Genomic DNA, 17,856 nt, shown 5'->3' with positions numbered 1-17,856 from the left:
CTCCTCCAGGGATCCAGTCAGTCATTTTTAATCCTTCCTTCTACCTCTCTTTTTTCTTCTTCTCTTTCTCCCTCTTTCTCCCCCTCCACAATTCATAGCACATACGCATACATCCTTCCTTGCACCACGCCTGTTGTGATTGATGGTGTTCAGAGAATTGGTGTTCCCAAAGGGTCAAGGTTGGGTTTGTGTATATGGTGTAGTATGTATGTTGTTGAGGCCAAGTGGGAAGCTGAAAAACAAGAGAGGAAGGTCTGTATGGTGTTGAATGAAGTCCATGAAGCCTGCACTGTTTGTGTATCATCACAAAAGGAAGCTATGGTTATAGACAAATGGTGCCATGTTTGTGGTAATCCTCCAAGTGTTTCATGTTACTAGTGCTATTTGTTATGTCTTGATCATGCCAAAAGCATGCATTGTCACTGTGACTGAATTGAAGACAGTTAAGACCATTCAGGAAGGCTATCCCATTGTTTTAAGCAACACTTACACTGCTGGATATGATAACAGCGTATTTAGATTAGGGACTTGGCGTTCATTGCCATGCATCCATAGAGATATGGACTTGTGTATCATGCCAGAATACAGGGAAATGCAATGGAAATATCCCCATCGTGACTAAACATTTAGATGTCCATTTAGTATAAACTCAGGAACTGTGAGCGGAATTTTTCTCAGCCTCTTAGCTGGTACTCGTGCTGCATTTATCAGGCAGCAATGTGGCCAGATGCTTTTCCATAAGCAAATAAAAAGCTGTCAGCTGGAACCAAAGCCCCCTATCAAACAGAGTTCTGTCACCTTTTCATCGCCGTTATTTCGTTACTCATGCAAATAGTGAAGCATTTATTGTGCTGGATGTCAGCAATATTCCTGTTTGGGGTACAAGTCTGTAGCAGATCATTTTTTATATTCTAAAAAACAATGTATTTCCAAGCAGAAGGCATGCTATGGATCGGGGCAATCTTGGTGTAACACAAAACACACTCTGTGTGTTTCATTGTCCACCGTGCGAATACCATTCTTACCACTGCACACGTTAAGGCGTTAAGCACAATAAGGCACAATGCAACACTGAGCATCCTACAGGCTGGTCTATACGACTGAGATGTCATGGTTCAGTTCTTCTTAAGAGATTGTTGCCATGATTCCCACTGAGCTTTTTTTAAGTGGTGATGTCTGTGTGACAGCAACCACAATTATGTCAGTCATAGTGCTATTCATTGCACTACAACAGGGGGTGAATAGGTACAAAGATATTTCTCTTGCGTTGCAATGCTCATGTACCGTATCAAAACGATTTTAAGAGCAATATTATATTACCTAGCCCTTACCTGCTAGCTAAGTCATTTCCCCTTGGTTGTTCAAAAGGTGTATACCACTAAGCTTATCTTTCAAGAGATCGAGCGATCATCTGGGCCCCACCACCAGCACAGCAGCAGTGCTTCCTTCATCTTATTTTTGTAAACGAGGTGGTGGGCTCTCGCTGAGGTATGGCTATAGCTGTGAGCGGCTATGACAAACATACATGGAATGCCAAGCTGCCACCCCACTGTGCTTTGCAGGGTGGCTCTGAAAGCCAACAAATAAAGCCTTTTAAAAGCGTTCCTCTAATGCCTCTGTGTGTTTGGAGAGTGGGATCAGAGGGGCCGGACTGCAGGTGGCCCCAGTGCAGTGACCCGAAGGCCTGGCCGGCACGCAGGCAGATGGACTGGGGGGGAGGGACTGCTGTCCCTAGGATGGCCGACAGTGGAAGTGGAGAGAGGCGATGTAACAGTCCGGGGGCGCGAGAGGATTGATTCTTGTGTCTGTGTCCGGATCTATTACACCGCCTGATAGATTTGGGATGGAGTGCCTGAAGACACTCCATCTCGGTGTCCTCCAACTGATGTAGCCGCAGTGCTTTGGGGGGAAGACACAGTGTCAACACATTTACCCAGTCTAAAGCAGACCTTTACCTGTGGTGCTGTGACTGAATTAGTCTAGTACAACTGGGCATGTATTATGTGATGGTTAAAAAAATGGTCACAGGATAAACTCTATTGAATTCTGAAGGTTGTGGTTGAAAATGCAGAGGATATTTTGGGATACTTTCATTTTGGATGGTGCTTGGAGTGACCAGTGACTATCTTTTGATTTTTTTTTTACCGGAATGGACTCTTTTGCTGTCTATAATAAACATCTCCCGGTGGATGTGTACATTGTGATATAGACATCCACCGCCATTAGTTCAGGTCTCCCCACTTTCCCTTCTCCTGACCCCGTCCACTTGGCTCAGCCCCTGCCTGTGGTCTGCTGGATGATAGGATAAATAAACTCTGGAGCTTGGTCTGGGTGATAGCCATCTGTGTAGCTTCAGGTGGCCAGGATGGCAGGGGCTCCTTCTGCGCTTTGTTCTCCTCTGTGTTCAGGACACATGGGCTGCTGCACGTTATTCAGCTCTAGACTTCTGTTTCGTGGGTATTTTGGCCCGAAATCCTGCAATGTCCAAACTAAACCTCTGTCACCAAAAATTCTGCCGCGTTCGTCATTAGTGTAGCTATTTCTGACATGTTCTTCTGAACAGGTTCCTGAAAGTGAATAATTGTGTAGGTCTTGTAGCAATAACAGCGCGTTTGGTATACGGTCATTAACAGCACCGTGACAGATGTCCTGTGATGAAGGTGTCAGGCTAAGGCAGGCTAACAGCCAAAGGCTGAGCTGACCCACTGCTGGGCCTCCAACACGGACTCATCTCTAATAGGCTAGCAAGACCCCCTTGTGCTAACACTCACATTTAATACAGACAACTTGACAGGTGTGTGTGTGTGTGTGTGTGTGTGTGTGTGTGTGTGTGTGTGTGTGTGTGTGTGTGTGTGTGTGTGTGTGTGTGTGTGTGTGTGTGTGTGTGTGTGTGTGTGTGTGTGTGTGTGTGTGTGTGTGTGTGTGTGTGTGCGCGCGTGTGTGCAGTCCCAGTCAAAAAGCATAAGTGAATTCGTGCTGCTCTTTCTTCCACAGCAGGAAGCTCTTTTGGCCGCACAGCCTGCAGAATAGCCATTCTGTGTTCTGGTTTAAAAGGCAGCCCTTGCTTTGTGTGTCGGTTGGTGGCCCGTGCTGCTAGCTGGACAGCTGTGAGAGGTGTGCACTGGCGAGGCGTGAGGCCGTGGACTGGGCTTGGCTCTCCTAGTGGCCTTCAGTGATGCTGACTCCAGGGGGATTTCTCTGGCGGCCGCTTTTGCTGTCCGCTGATTACTCGGCAGCCTCTTTAACCTTTAAACACGCTTTTGTAGCTCTATTAGTTGGCACTAAATAATGCAGCTGGTCCTCTCTGTCGCCGCCAGTGAGTTACAGGCAACTTTCTTTTCACTTATTATTCATCAGCTGTTATTTATTATTGATCAGTTACCGTCTTTGAGTGTCCGGACCTTGTCTTGATGTTTTACAGTAATGGCATTCCAGGGTACAGCACTACTTCAGAAGACGTCTTCCATCGAGTTAAATTGAATTTCATTGTTAAACGTGCACTCCGAGTGGTGTTGAAGGCTCCTGCTCCAAGACAAGCTTCCTACATTTCTGCTGAAGACACATGACACAGAACGGTTATATTATATTTCCTTTGAACTGATGTAACGTGTGTAATGTGCCTGCTGGTACGTAGCTGTGAAGTGTGTAAGTTGTGTAAACCTCCCTCCTGATGTCTAAAGTCATGCTAGTGAGAGAGCTAGCAGCCTATGCTATTAGCTCGATTGCTAGCGCACTTGGCTAAGGACTGACACGTGAGAGTTGTGCAGCAGAGCAAATATCAGGCCCAGGCTCCATCGCGAGTAGCGTGTCAAGGAAAGGTTAATTTTATAATTGTGTATTACTGTAGTATTGTGTTTCGGCTCATCTTGTGTAACCGGGCACAGATTTCTACCCAGCTGTTAAGCTGTGATATGAAACAAGAGCTGTGGACACAGCTGTGGGTCTCTCCCGCTGTCGTGAAATCTGAAGGGAGAAGAAACCTTGACATCCTTTGGATCCATTGCCTTATTATTTTTAGCAGACTGAATGGAGTGTTCCAGGACTTTATCAAGCAATGGTCGTGGTTATGTATTCAGGGAGTAAATTTCCACATGCTATTACGCTGACGTAATGTAAACACAATTCTTCTTAAAGCGTAAACATTAATTACAGCGTCAGCAAACACCTGTTCTTGCATCATCGAGTTCATCTGAAAGCAAGAGGTTTTTTTATACATCAATGGAACCAGTAATTGGTGCTTGTGGAGAGTTGTGCAGAAGCAGAGCTTGATGCCCTCTACAGCGTCCACACTGTCTAGTGGCTCCTCCTGAGGTTGCAATCACAGCCTGCAGACTCGGAGTGTTTCGGCTGAGTTCCTTCTCAAGCGGCGCTGCCACGCAGACTCATTGTCTAGTCAGCAGGGGGGGGTGCTCTCTGGCTTTGATTTGTTTTGCCTCAGATGTAATCACATCCCGCATTACCCACAGCAACGTGTCGACAGGAGAGGCAGGCGGGCACGCACGCACGCACACACGCACGCTCGCGCGCGTCGCGCGCCTCTCGCCGGAGACCGACGCTGCCACCCCGGAGAGCACCGGCCGTGCCCACCTCGCTCCGGCAGGCGGGAGAGAGGTGTTTCCTCTGAGGAGCGCCAATCACAAGTCCTCGGAGGAGTCATCTGTCACTAAAGTGGGCCTAATTAAAAGCCTTACTATAACGAGGCACGGCTCTGGTCTCAGGGTGCAGTGGGCTGCTGCTCCACACTGCCAGGGACCACAGCGGTGTGGTGTGCAGTGGTAACCTGCTGAGGGAGTCATTTAGTATGGGCTTTGGTGTGTGTGTGTGTGTGTGTGTGTGTGTGTGTGTGTGTGTGTGTGTGTGTGTGTGTGTGTGTGTGTGTGTGTGTGTGTGTGTGTGTGTGTGTGTGTGTGTGTGTGTGTGTATGTGTGTGTGTGTGTGTGTGTGTGTGTGTGTGTGTGTGTGTGTGAGTGTGTGTGTGTGTGTTGGTGGGTGAAGTAAATGCTATGAACAAAAGAAAAAAGTCTGCTATACCATATATATGGGTAATAAGCTCCTGTGTTGTGACTGTGACATTTGTGAACACATTTGTGTTGTGACTGTGACATTCCGGGCATTAGCCCCTCCTCAAACATCGTGTCTGAGGAGGGCCTATAATGCCCGAAACGTCACAACAGAAAATGATCTCTCAGGAGCTCATGGTGTAGCGGACTAATTTCTTTTGTTCATTTGATACCCAGTTCTTCCAGCACTCAGTTTTTAGAGATGTGTGTGCTTGCTTGTTTTTATTTGAAGTAAATGCTATGCCATAAACCTGGCTGGCACATCATCCATTACATGCTGAGGAAGGACATGCACCTACATATTCCTACTCAAAATATTGATACATAGAGAGAGAGAGGTCAGAGGGTGATAGGTGTGAACACGGAATATCAATGGGTGATTTGCTTCCTCTCTATTTCACTATCAATAATAGTTATCTTGTTCGCCTACTAGCTGCCGTTTTGACACATTGAAAGTAATGAATGCTGTCTACTTGCTTGTGATTCTGTTGTAAAATTGATTTAGTATCTCTTGGGAAGTTATTAAATGTGGCCTAAGGTAAAACAATATGAAAGATGTGCATCTTGAAGTGGAAACTTGCCAAAGAAACAGTTAATGGTAATTGCATCAATTTTGTAGTGTGCGCCTTATGCTGTGAGGTTGTCATATTGGACACCTTAAGTCACTGGCTAAATTTAAGTTTGCTAATGGGAGCTAAAGCTTAGCTAATGCAGCCAGACAATCTAAAAACTGGACTTTAATATCCTTCTAATGTAGCAATAGAAGAGTGGCCACTGCAGGTTTATAATAGGGTGTTCTTCCATGCCTGCAGGTTACAAACATAGGATGATTTTCTTACATAAAAGGACGAGGAGAGTTTTCACAAACACTTTGACTCCTCTCAGTTGCCTTCATCAGAATAGCCTTGTTACGGCAGCATTAACCCACTATATAACAATTTCCATTGAAATTATAAAAAAACACCACATTTCATGTTGGTCCCACATCTATCTGTCAATTCGTCTGTGTGTCCTTTAGTCTAGGTTTTTTTTTTTTTTTTTTTTATCTTTCCTGGTTTCCATTTCTGTTCTGTATTGAAATGACATCACAGGGTCTGGGCGTGGCATCCTGGCTCCTGTTTTGCAGACGTGTTAACAAACAAACAGCCTCGGCAAAGCCAACGATGCACAACAAGCCCTCGCTCAGCCTGCCCGCCTGCCTGCCTGCCCGCCGGTCGGTCGGTCATCCACTCTCAGTGAACGTTTGTGAGAGCAATAAGCATGGCATGGGTACCACCCAAGGATCTATTTTAACAAACGGATGAATAACAGTTTAATCTGCACTCACAAAACGGCTTTGCCATGACAAGCGTTCAACAGATGAGTGAGGGCCACATTTGGGCTGTTACCGCGAGGTGCTTGTGTGTGGCGGCAGCCTGTGGATGCCCTTACAATGCTCTGGAAATAGATTTGCCCATCAAAGACAGCCCTGGGAGCAGTTACGAGCGAAGAGGAATGGTTGCCACGCAGCTAGCAGAGGAAATGCTCCCTGGACAACAGGGAAGCGGTGCGGCCATGAGCAGTTGCCAGGAGACGACGAAGCATTGAAGGGGTGGGAGATATGGGGAGGGAGGAGGGAGGAGGGCTGGTCTTCATCTAGTGTGTAACTATTCAGGGTACAGTAACAGGCACTTCATCACAATAGGCACATGGGTACCCATCATGCCATTTTGTTGCTCGTAGCATGTTTTGTAGCATAAATTCTGAAGCTGGATATTTCACTTATGCAAAATCTAATCCCAATCAATCAAACTAGTCCGATCCATGAAATTGACAGAGCCCCTAATTATTTAGTTTGGTCTGCAGTTATTGATTTATTGATTCTAGATGATTTATACCTCTGAACATAATGAGTGGCAAGGTCTTGAAATTGAAATATTGACATAGTTTAGACAGTGTACTTCAGAAATAATCCCACCTTTCCTGAGGATCGTTTGTCAATTCTTATATTCTGTAACGACGCACAGCACTTTCGTCTGTGGAAACTTCAGGGGATCAGTTGGCCTATTAAGAGTGTGCTAATCTTTTGAGAAAAAAACTGTCTGTCATGTGCCCCTTTTTCCACATGACAATTGTGCTCAAAGGGGAAATGCAATTACACTCCACATAGCCCACATTTAATGCTGCATTGACCTTGCCGCTGCGTCTCCTCCCTGTCTTCCTCCTGAAGGGGAGCACTGTGCAGGCAGCAGCATCTCCCGTGATGAACAGGGGAGATATCGAGAGGGTTGGGGGGGATGGAGACACCGCTGCTCTAACCTACAATCATACAAACCCAAATGTGCCTGTATATGTGCCAAGGCGCTCACTTTTTTTCTGTGTGTGTGTGTGTGTGTGTGTGTGTGTGTGTGTGTGTGTGTGTGTGTGTCCTTGTTTATGCCTGCCTGCTATACTTCCTGTGGGCAAACATCATGTGCTGATCTCAAAGACAAGCCAAGGATATCTTTAAACGCTATCATTAGCCACAAAAATGGAGTGCCTGCAACCACCAATAGAAACAAAGAGCCCTGAAAACAAGGGATGAATATGCTAATGCCTCCCAATTAACTGTCAAGTCCTCATGTCTAAAAGGTGTGCCTGGTGTCTGTGCCTCCCTGCCTAGTGCCCATAGGCTCCCACGGGCTCCTGTCCTGGGCATTTCTCCTGGTGGAACCCCCCCCCCGCCCCCCCCCCCCCACCCCTCTGCTCCGACTGGCAACACACTGGCACAACATAATGTGAACGCAGCTGGTGTTTGTCTATGGAAAATGCAGCATTACCCGAAATGAAATGACGCACAAACAGAATAGCAGTGTTTGCTCAGAGGAAACAATGTAGGATAAGTCTGGTTACATTGTCAGCATGGTAAGCGTGTCTCACACTCGTTAATTCTTATTCAGCGTCTGCTCTCGCTCTTAGGAAACCATCCCAGCTTTGTGCCAGTGCTTGCTGGACAGCCATCTCGACTGTGGCCTTGATAAGATAGGCTGTGTTGTGTGCTCCTGGTATGACTAAACAACAAGGTTACCTTTTAAAGGCTCTGCCTAATGACCTGTCAGGAGGTATCTGTCGGGGTGATCAGCCTGGACGCTGCTGGACAGCTCCTGCAGACCAATGGCAGAACAGGAGGAACGGGCTCTGCGGAACGCCGAGTTGGATCCAGAAAGGCCCGTCCTTAATAGAGAGATGTACTGAAAGAGGGGTCTCTTAAAGAAACAAACAAGATAACCAGCCGCCTGTTTCCCCTGCTGTCTGCGAGCAGCAGTTCCTCCAGACGAGGATTTGCTCTGGGCTCCTCGCCGTGCCGCGCCGCGCCGCGCCTGTGTAGACGACAGCCTGCGCTTCAGCCTGCATGCGCTTCAGCCGGCTCGGGCGTGAAGTAGTGTGTAAATACGCCGAGATCTATCTGATCGCACACCAATTCACCAACGAGATGTGCCCGGGCTCGGGGGCTGATCAAATCACAATCCCATTATTGTGATGCTTTTTGTGACTTTCTGTCATATCAGCCGGTGAAATTAAGAGCCCTCCGTGCGCCGGCTCGGATGGCTTTCATGGCACGTTGTCAGCATGGGGAAGGGAATTTAATCACGGGTCTCTGAGCTGCGGGAGCAGGTCTCCGATGGACCTGATTTCATTTCCCCTCCACTCTCGTCTGCAACCCCCAGCCCAAGAGCCCCACCCCCCCCAAACACCCCCCCCCCCTCCCACCTGCCGCTCGTCAACATGCACCTCACTGGCGAGGCCGACGTGACATGTGTGAGCCAAACAGCCAGGAGAGCACACGAGCAGACAAAGTGAGAGAGGATTTCTATGTATGAGTGTGTGTGTGTGTGTGTGTGTGTGTGTGTGTGTGTGTGTGTGTGTATGTGTGTGCGTGCACTCAAGTGTGTGTATTTGTGTCCAAGAAAGGCTGTTGTGGATGCTGAGTTGTTGAGAGGTCAAGGAATGTGAGGGAGAAAGTGTGTGTGTGTGTGTGTGTGTCTGTCTGTAGGAGTATGTGTGATTGTGTCTGTATGAGTGTGTGTGTGCGTGTGTGTGCCTGTCTGTCTGTCTGTCTGTCTCTATGAGTATGTGTGTGTGTGTGTATGTCTGAATGAGTGTGTGTGTATGAGCATGTGTGTGTGTATGAGCATGTGTGTGTGTGTGTGTGCACATGTGTGTGCGTGTGTGTGTGTGTGTGTGTGAGAGAGAGAGAGACACGGCCACTGCAGATGCTGAGTGGTTGAGGGCCCGGTGTTCCTCTGGATCATGATCCCATTAGAGGTGGTTGTAAACTGTGTCCAGGCCTGTTAACTCAACCCATTTCACCTCACACCAAAACGCCTTTGGTCAGCCTCCGGAGACGGGGAACAGAGAGAGAGTGAGTGTGAGTGTGTGAGAGAGACAGACAGAAAGAGTGTGTGTGTGTGTGTGTGTGTGTGTGTGTGTGTGTGTGTGTGTGTGTGTGTGTGTGTGTGTGTGTGTGTGTGTGTGTGTGTTAGAGAGAGAGACAGAGAGAGAGAGAGTATATGAGAAAGAGAGAGAGACAGAGAGAGTATAAGAGAGAGAAAGAGCGATGGCAGTAGGAGAGGAGAGGAGAGGGGGCCTTGGGGGGCACTCGGCAGGTCCAGACTGCTGGGGCGTGTTCAGGCCCTCAGTCCAGCCCTTTAATTACCTGCAGAAAGAAACACAAGAGGTCCGTTCCGTTTGTCACTTGATAGCCCAGGAGCTAGCTAGCAAATTTAATGTGGATGTAACGTGTGCATTAGCATATAAATTGCCCAGAAAATTGAAAAGTGCATTACAAAATGTACACCCCAAAAAGCGAGAGGGGAAGAATGCAGTATTGCCTTAACTATCCTGTGGGAGTTGGCCATGAGAGACAAGCACTCAGGAAAAGAGCATATTATCCAATAATGCTGTCCTCTTGATAAGATAAAGACCTGACCTGATTGATTCCTACACAGTGTGTGTGTGTGTGTGTGTGTGTGTGTGTGTGTGTGTGTGTGTGTGTGTGTGTGTGTGTGTGTGTGTGTGTGTGTGTAAATGTCTCCGTCACTTCTGATTTTTCAACCCTGAACTGGTTAGACATGGAATAATGGGACTTCATTATGAAGTTGGATCCATAACCGATGCTTCCACAACCGCTCAGATATCCTGACAGGCACAAGGATACACAACCAGACAATGAAATCAAAAGTAGGCGCTGAGAGGCTTAGTTGCAAACTATCAGTTACAACATGTACTCCTCCTCCTCTCTGGAGCACTTGTCAAACCAATGGCCACAATGTACACAATGTACACAGCGTACACCAATGTATGTTGGTGAACAACAGAGAGAATGGATGAGACAGATAGAAAGCAAAATAAAGAATGACATCATTATTGGAGAATGGTGGTAGGAGAAAGAAAAAAGACAGGGCATTGGATAGAGGGGAAAGGGGGAGCACAAAGATGGAGACAAAGGAATAACAATGGAGGTTGTGAGAAGGAATCCTTAAAAGGCGGGAGGTTGTGGGGAGAGAGAGAGAGGGGGGACAGAGAGAGAGAGAGAGAGAGAGAGAGGAAGATGTGGCTGGTGTTATTGCAGTGTCCTTAGCTGTCAGTGCCCAAGGCTCGGCCTGTGATCCTCACCTTGCTGAATACAGATTTAGGTTCTGGTCTCCCCATCTCTGCCAGTCACAACTGAAGCTTTATCTCAAAAGGCACACACTCTTGTACACAATCTATTTCACTCACGCACGCACAGACACAGACAAACAAGCACACACAGACAGACAGACAGACACAAACACACACACACACACACACACACACACACACAGAGGAGCACACAAAATAGCACACGCAATAGCACACACATACTACTGAACACACACACACACACACACAAACAAAGAAACACACACAGTAGCGCACTGACACACACACACACACACACACACACACACACTGTAGATACATATACGCTCTCGTCATACTCTCATACATATATACCAACACATGTTCACACAATCCACTCCCATGCAAGAAAAAAACAAAAAGCAAAGACACAACACATGGCAACACAAGTCTGGCTGTGCAGACAAATGGCCTGCGACAGCAGCCACAGATGGGGGATTTGGTGCTCCTTGTGTCCCTCTGTCTCCGCCGCTCCGCTCCGCTCTGCTCCGTCCCAGTCCTCTTCCTGTCCCCCGCTCTGCCACACTAACCACAGGGGGCGCTGGGCGAGCCATTTGTCCTCCCGCCGTCTCCCCAAACAACACCGCCCCGCTCCGCACCGCCCCACGCACACAATGCGCCGCCGGCGTGCCGTGCCGTCCATCCGGAATTACAGGCTGCGGTCGGGATGTGTGTGTGTGTCTCGGAGCCGGTTGTCATGGAGGCGAGGTGGAAAGAAACGGAGAAGAGAAGAGAGTCGTCGAGTGTTGTCTCTTCCTCTGGCGCTGAACTGATATGTCATCCTCGTTTAAAGAGCAAATCACATTTATGGGTTTGAACAGTGTACTAATGACACCATCTATTCCAGCACAACTGTTTTGTGTGTGGTGGATTGTATTAACGCCATGTTAATTCTGCAATAAATCATCTTCCCTGAGAGAAGTGCAGTTCAGACAATACAGTGGTAATTGGAATATATGAGGTTAATTATGGACCCTGTTCTGGATGTTACTGAAACCGCTCAGCACAATTTGAATACATTTTTGTACAAACAGTTTCTGCATTTGTACAAGTTTAGTAGCAGATCCCACTGGATTAGCAAAAGGTCACTCTGGATGCTAAACTGTAGCACTGTAGGAGCCACCATCTCAAGCATCAGGCTCTTGTGTTGCAACTTGCAAGGCAGTATCAACTAGTACTGAAGATCTTGATTAGTGACTGTGCTCTGAGAGCAATTTGATTGTTTTTAGGTGTATGCTTCATCGTGCTGCCTTTTCATTAAGTTAATAATCCTATTCGCCTCTCTCATCATTGCCTCAGGGGTCTTATTATGGTAGATAATAAACTGACAGTTGCCACGGTTACCCAGGAGGTAGCAGAGCAATCTCTCAAAAACATTGTTAAGGTAATTAAAAACAGATAAAAATAACGGCATGGGAAGAGGCCTTAACATATCACATCATATCAGAATATACATTTACCGGTTTGACTTGTGTCAACTGAACTTGCCCATGCACTCAGATGTCAAATCTTTACATGTTTACACCATTTTGGTATGGTCATAATCATGCACTTTTGAAGATGCTTTTATCCAATTAAGTGGATTCATTAACATACAACATCAATAATATATACTTATGAAATGTATTTTTGATGTGAGTATATTTTTTTGTCAGTGTCGGTGTGTGTGTGTGTGTGTGTGGGGGGGGGAGGGTGTGGGTGTGGGTGTGGATTCTAATGAGGGATATGATGCGCTGCACAGTGCAGACACTGTGGAAGCAGAGAGGGATTCTTGAGGAATTGGTCCCAAATGTCTAGGTGTGTGTGTGTTCAGCATATGGATGTCTAGGTGTGTGTGTTGGTGCAGGTGCATATGGAGCTCCCTACAGTATGTCTTCCTCCCTGTCCCTCTCCCCTTTATTTCTCTGATTCCCTCACACCCATATGGTTACGCACCCTCACATGCTGTACACTCCTCTGTGTTCTCTGGTCCTCTCTTTCTTTGGTTGTTAGGTTCCGGTTCAGGTTACTTTATTGGTACCCATGGGTAAACTAGGTTGCAGTTAGAGAGAGAATTGACATCCTTACAAGACAACACATACAGTAGACATGTAGACAGTAGACATGTTAGACTGATTGTACTGAAACAACCCTCCACATCATTCCCCATGTTTTCTCTTCCACTGTCTCTTGTTTTTCTAAATGATCAGATTATCTGATTTATTTATTAAAAAAATCTAAAAAATCAAAACATGAACATCACTTTTATAACGCTGCTCTCTCACGAGCAGGGCGGATCGAGATAATGAGGTTAGCCTGTTCTTGTTCAGCGTTTGGGGGTGAGAGAGTCTTTGCACTAGTTGGAGGAGTGTTAAGTGTGCCATGCTTGACTGAGGCCTTGAGTCTTGTGAGACTCCGCGTGTGCCATAATTGGCCTCTGTTTGCCTTTTAGGGAGCTCATTTTAGGGTGATTGCATTCACACGTTCTCTCAGAGGGATAAGAGATTGATTGATTCAAATCTTGCTTCACACGTCTCTCCATTTTTAATTTTTTTTTTGCACTCGGTTTTGCACCTTTTTTTTCTCGATATGTATCTCATTGATTCTCCCAAATCCATTTTTGCCATTGGGGTTGCATCCAAGCTGAAGGGAAAAAAACGAATTCTCTCTCTCTCTCTCTCTCTCTCTCTCTCTTTCTCTCTCTCTCACTCTCTCTCTGCTTTCTTACATCTGCTGCTAGAGAATGGCTCTGTTGAACATCGCTAACAGTTTCCACGGCAACAGAGGTGGCGGTTTGTGTGAATGTGTGTTTGTGTGTGTGGTGCTGGGGATTGGTGGGAGAGGGATGCAGCAGTGAGCGCCACAGTTATGTTGGAATTTTATCACAATTTTGTCAATGTTTTTAATTCTGTAATAATTCATCAAAGGCAATCTAAGCCTTTTGATGTGTGTTGCTGGTAATCCAAAAATGCATCTTGTGATACCAGATGTCACTATCAGACTAGATTAGAGAGAGAGAAGAACCAGCCTGAGGTGGAGCATTTGATATAAAAAGGATTATTTTCATTGCCAATACTATTACCAGTGGCTCCAGAGGTTCTTATATTAGCACAACACTACAATGTTCACAGTCGATTTGCATTCCTCTCCATCCCCTGATCCAGCTCGACTGAAAACCCCCAACCACAGCCTCCCTCCATATTACATTTCAATCTGCAGGCAGTGCTTTGGTAGGGCCAGTGCATAAATGCTGGTTTATGCATTGTTGTATTTTCCTTTCTATTAGGAGGACATATATTGCCTCAACTATTGACTCTGGGTGGGTCTGATGTGATATGCAGGGCCGGTCCTTTCTGGGGTCATGCATATGGATGAGGGCCTGTTAGCAGTGATGAGGTGCGCTCCACAATTACGCAGGCTCATAAATCGAGGGCGAGCGCTGGAGGCGGCTCCTCGCTGTGGCGGGAGGGCTCCCGTTTCCAGTCACAGCTCCTGTCGGTCAGCAGCGGGCAGGAGGGAGGGAGGGAGGGAGGGGGGGGGAGAGGTGTCTGACCGGGTCGGGGCAGGCTATGGAGTGACTGACAGAAAGCAGAGGCAACAAGCCCTGCCAGGAAGAACACACACACACACACACACACACACAAACACACACACCCTCACACACACACACCCTCACACACCCTCACACACACACACACACACACACACACACACACACACACACACACACACACACACACACACACACCCTCACACACACACAACCTTTGCCTCACACTCCACATTATTACACAGATACAGATAGAACATATATCTCTGTCTCTCACCTCATCTCTATTTCTCTCTTTCTCTCTCTCTGGCTCTCACTGTTCAGACTGTTCCACTCTCTCCTGCAGACACATCAACATCAGCGCAGCCAGGGGAGGCCCAGGCGGTGTAAGAGCAGATCGGTGCGGTGCGGTGCGGTGCGGCACAGCAAGCCTTCCTACAGTGTGAGCGCAGCAGGCAGGCTCCAGAGGAACAGTGTGGGGGTGTTTGATATCCCGGCCTTTAGAGAGCGCAGAGTGAACTAGTAGCTGGCTGCTGACGGGCCTATGGGAGGCATGTGTGAGACAACCTTCTTATATGATGAGATGGACATCATATATATACTGTAGGCTATAGATTTGGGTGTTTACACTACTTCTTCCTGCAGTCTGAAGATGCTCAGAGATGCTGTGTATAGTCCTTAGGTGTGTCTATGTATGTTCACTTTTGTGTTCACCTGGTGATTGACTAGCCGTCCAAAGGAGGGTCACATTTTTAGCGTTGACAGAAAGGCTGAAATTGTTAGAATCACTGATGACTTAATTGTCTAACCTGACCAAACGCAATGGCCATAAAATGTTTGCGGTTTGCAGGGGTTGCAAATGTCGAGTGTTTCAACAGTTATAGCATTTCAGCTGCTCTCTGCTTTCAATGGTGGCAGTGAATTTTAAAGTGCACCCACTCCCCCCATGGGATTACTATAGATGGTGGTGGTGCTACTGCACACAACAGTGTGTAAGTATGGACTCTGTGATGATGGAATGAGAGGCGTGTGTGCGTGTGTGTGTGTGTGCGTGTGTGTGTGTGTGTGTGTGTGTGTGTGTGTGTGTGTGATAGAGAGAGAGAGAGTGGGATTACAGCACAGCGTTTTGCTGCAGTCCCTCCTGTGCAGCACCCATAAATCAACAGGCATTAAGTGGTGGCAGCTGGCTGACTCTCTCTCTCTCTGTGTGCGTGTGTGTATGTGTATGTGTCGTGTGTGTGTGTGTGTGTGTGTGTGTGTGTGTGTGTGTGTGTGTGTGTGTGTGTGTGTGTATGGTGTGTGTGTGACTTTGCATGTGTGTGTGTATCTGCAGCAGTCTCTTTGAACTATAGAGGAGCGCTCGGGCCCCTAGCGCAGCCACATGAGGCCTGTGTGTGAGTGCTGCAGCTCAACAGTCCTGATGTGATGCGGTGTGGACCGCTCCGCTGGGCTTGCCACTGGCTACTGGTTGCACACACTTTCTGGACTGCGCTGGCCAGCTTTGCTCATTTTGTGCCGTGTGAAAAATTCTCATCAGAACAGCTTTTCACTTTACTCATGCTCAAACTCAGTCTCGTACCTGCTCAAAGTGTTCAGGTGGGATAGATATGGGTATGGAAACATATCAGTGATCAAAAGCCAAATGATTTCAGAATATTTCATTTGTGGGCTGTGTTTTTCAATCACGTCATCCATTTTCATGATTTGAAACATGTAATGGTATTTCTTTTGAAATGCGGAAGAACAGAATCTACCTGTTCCACCTATTCCCGACCTGAGCTCCATTCCTTTGCTCTTCCCTCTCCTGTGACGGTAATTAACCGTTTCTCTTTAATTAATGGAACGGAGATTACAGCTCTAAGTCTGTTATTCACACCGTCGTTTTAAGCAGACATCACTGTCACCTCCCTCACATACAGTGCTCGGTGAGAACGGATAATGGGGAAGGCAACAATCAACACATTTTGCTTCCCTCCCTGACAGAGCTGGCAGAGAGACATGCAAGAGCATGGTTGTCAGTGTGTGTGTGTGTGTGTGTGTGTGTGTGTGTGTGTGTGTGTGTGTGTGTGTGTGTGTGTGTGTGTGTGTGTGTGTGTGTGTGTGTGTGTGTGTGTGTGTGTGTGTGTGTGTGTGTGTGTGTGTGTGTGTGTGTGTGTGCGTGTGTGTGTGTGTGCAAAAGAGAGAGAGAGAGAGAGAAAGTGGAAGGTAGGCAAGGGGTATGTGATCTTGTTGTCACTGTCACAATATCAGGTGAAAAAGTGTTAAAGCAATCTCGCAACCTACCATCTTCCACCAAGCACAGGGACGGTTGTTGTTGTGATAGGTGGCTATTACTGTTATCTCTGCCGGTGCACTGGTGGGTGGACTCAGCTCTGAGTTTGGGGAGGCGGGGGGGGAAATGTGTTCAGAAAATACAAACAAAGCTTCTCTGCCCTTGACTATCCTGATATCAGGGAAAATAAAAACACATGCTAGATTAATATCCGTGTTTAACACGTCTGCTGTAATCAGCTAATGCCACTGCTGTCTGTTCTGGGCTGAGGGAAGGTTCTCTTCTGCAGACGGCACACAGGAATGGAGCTATTCTGAGGAACTGGACACCACCACAGCAGTCGCCGAAATGGGCTCATTTTACCACAATGTACCTTTTGTTTTCTCTTGTGAGGAAGAAGGCGATAACTGTCATTTGCCAAACTCACGCCGTCGGAAGACTCAGTGTGGTCGCTCGTTTAGTGCGAAAGTCATCATAGCAAAGGCACATTCACAGGTGCTACCTGAGACAAAGCACAAAGCCCCAGCGAGTGGCCATAATCGGCCAACGTAAACGCAAAAAGGCACCTCTGAGACGTGGCCCTCTTTCGGCGGGGCTTTTCGCACAGCTGTCTGCTGACAGGCTCGCTGGCGACCGCTGCTCCTCCTCCTCCTCCACCCCGCGTTCTCCCCACGGAACCGGAGCCAGACTGCCCACCGCACCGGCACCGCAGAGCGAGGCTCCCCGCTGGGCCACAGAGCAGACTGGGTGAGCGGGCGCAGATGCACACAATGGGTTCAATCAGCGCCGCTGAATAGGGAGACGGCCCAAATAAGCCGCACAAATCTGCACTGTGCTGCCTGTCTGTCTGTAATGCTTTAGGGGGGGGGGGGGGGGAAGGCAGGCTGCTTAAGATGGCACAAGTTCACACCAGAGACACACATGCATGCACACACACAGAGAGACAAAGGCGCACAGTTTAAGCACAAGAATGGAGAGCACATATTGTAGGGCTTTTGAATGGAACACAGACACACACACACACACACACACACACACACACACACACACAAGTGCACACTAAACACACACCACAAACATGCGCGCACGCACACACACACAAACACACACACACACACACACACAAACACATGCATGAAAAAGGCAAAAATGGAACATGTGACCATGAACACACCTTTACCGTCCTCTTGGGAAGTGAGGGCACAGAAAGGAGAGAGGGAGAGATGGAGAGTTGTCTATTTTGTGGATTGGTGCATCTGTTATTTTTAGACATAAAAGGGCGACATGCTAGAGAGCAATTTGAGTCTGCCTCT

Source organism: Sardina pilchardus, chromosome 2 (assembly GCF_963854185.1).
Source record: "Sardina pilchardus chromosome 2, fSarPil1.1, whole genome shotgun sequence".
NCBI lineage: Eukaryota > Metazoa > Chordata > Actinopteri > Clupeiformes > Clupeidae > Sardina > Sardina pilchardus.
Note: the sequence above shows the minus strand (reverse complement) of the source record.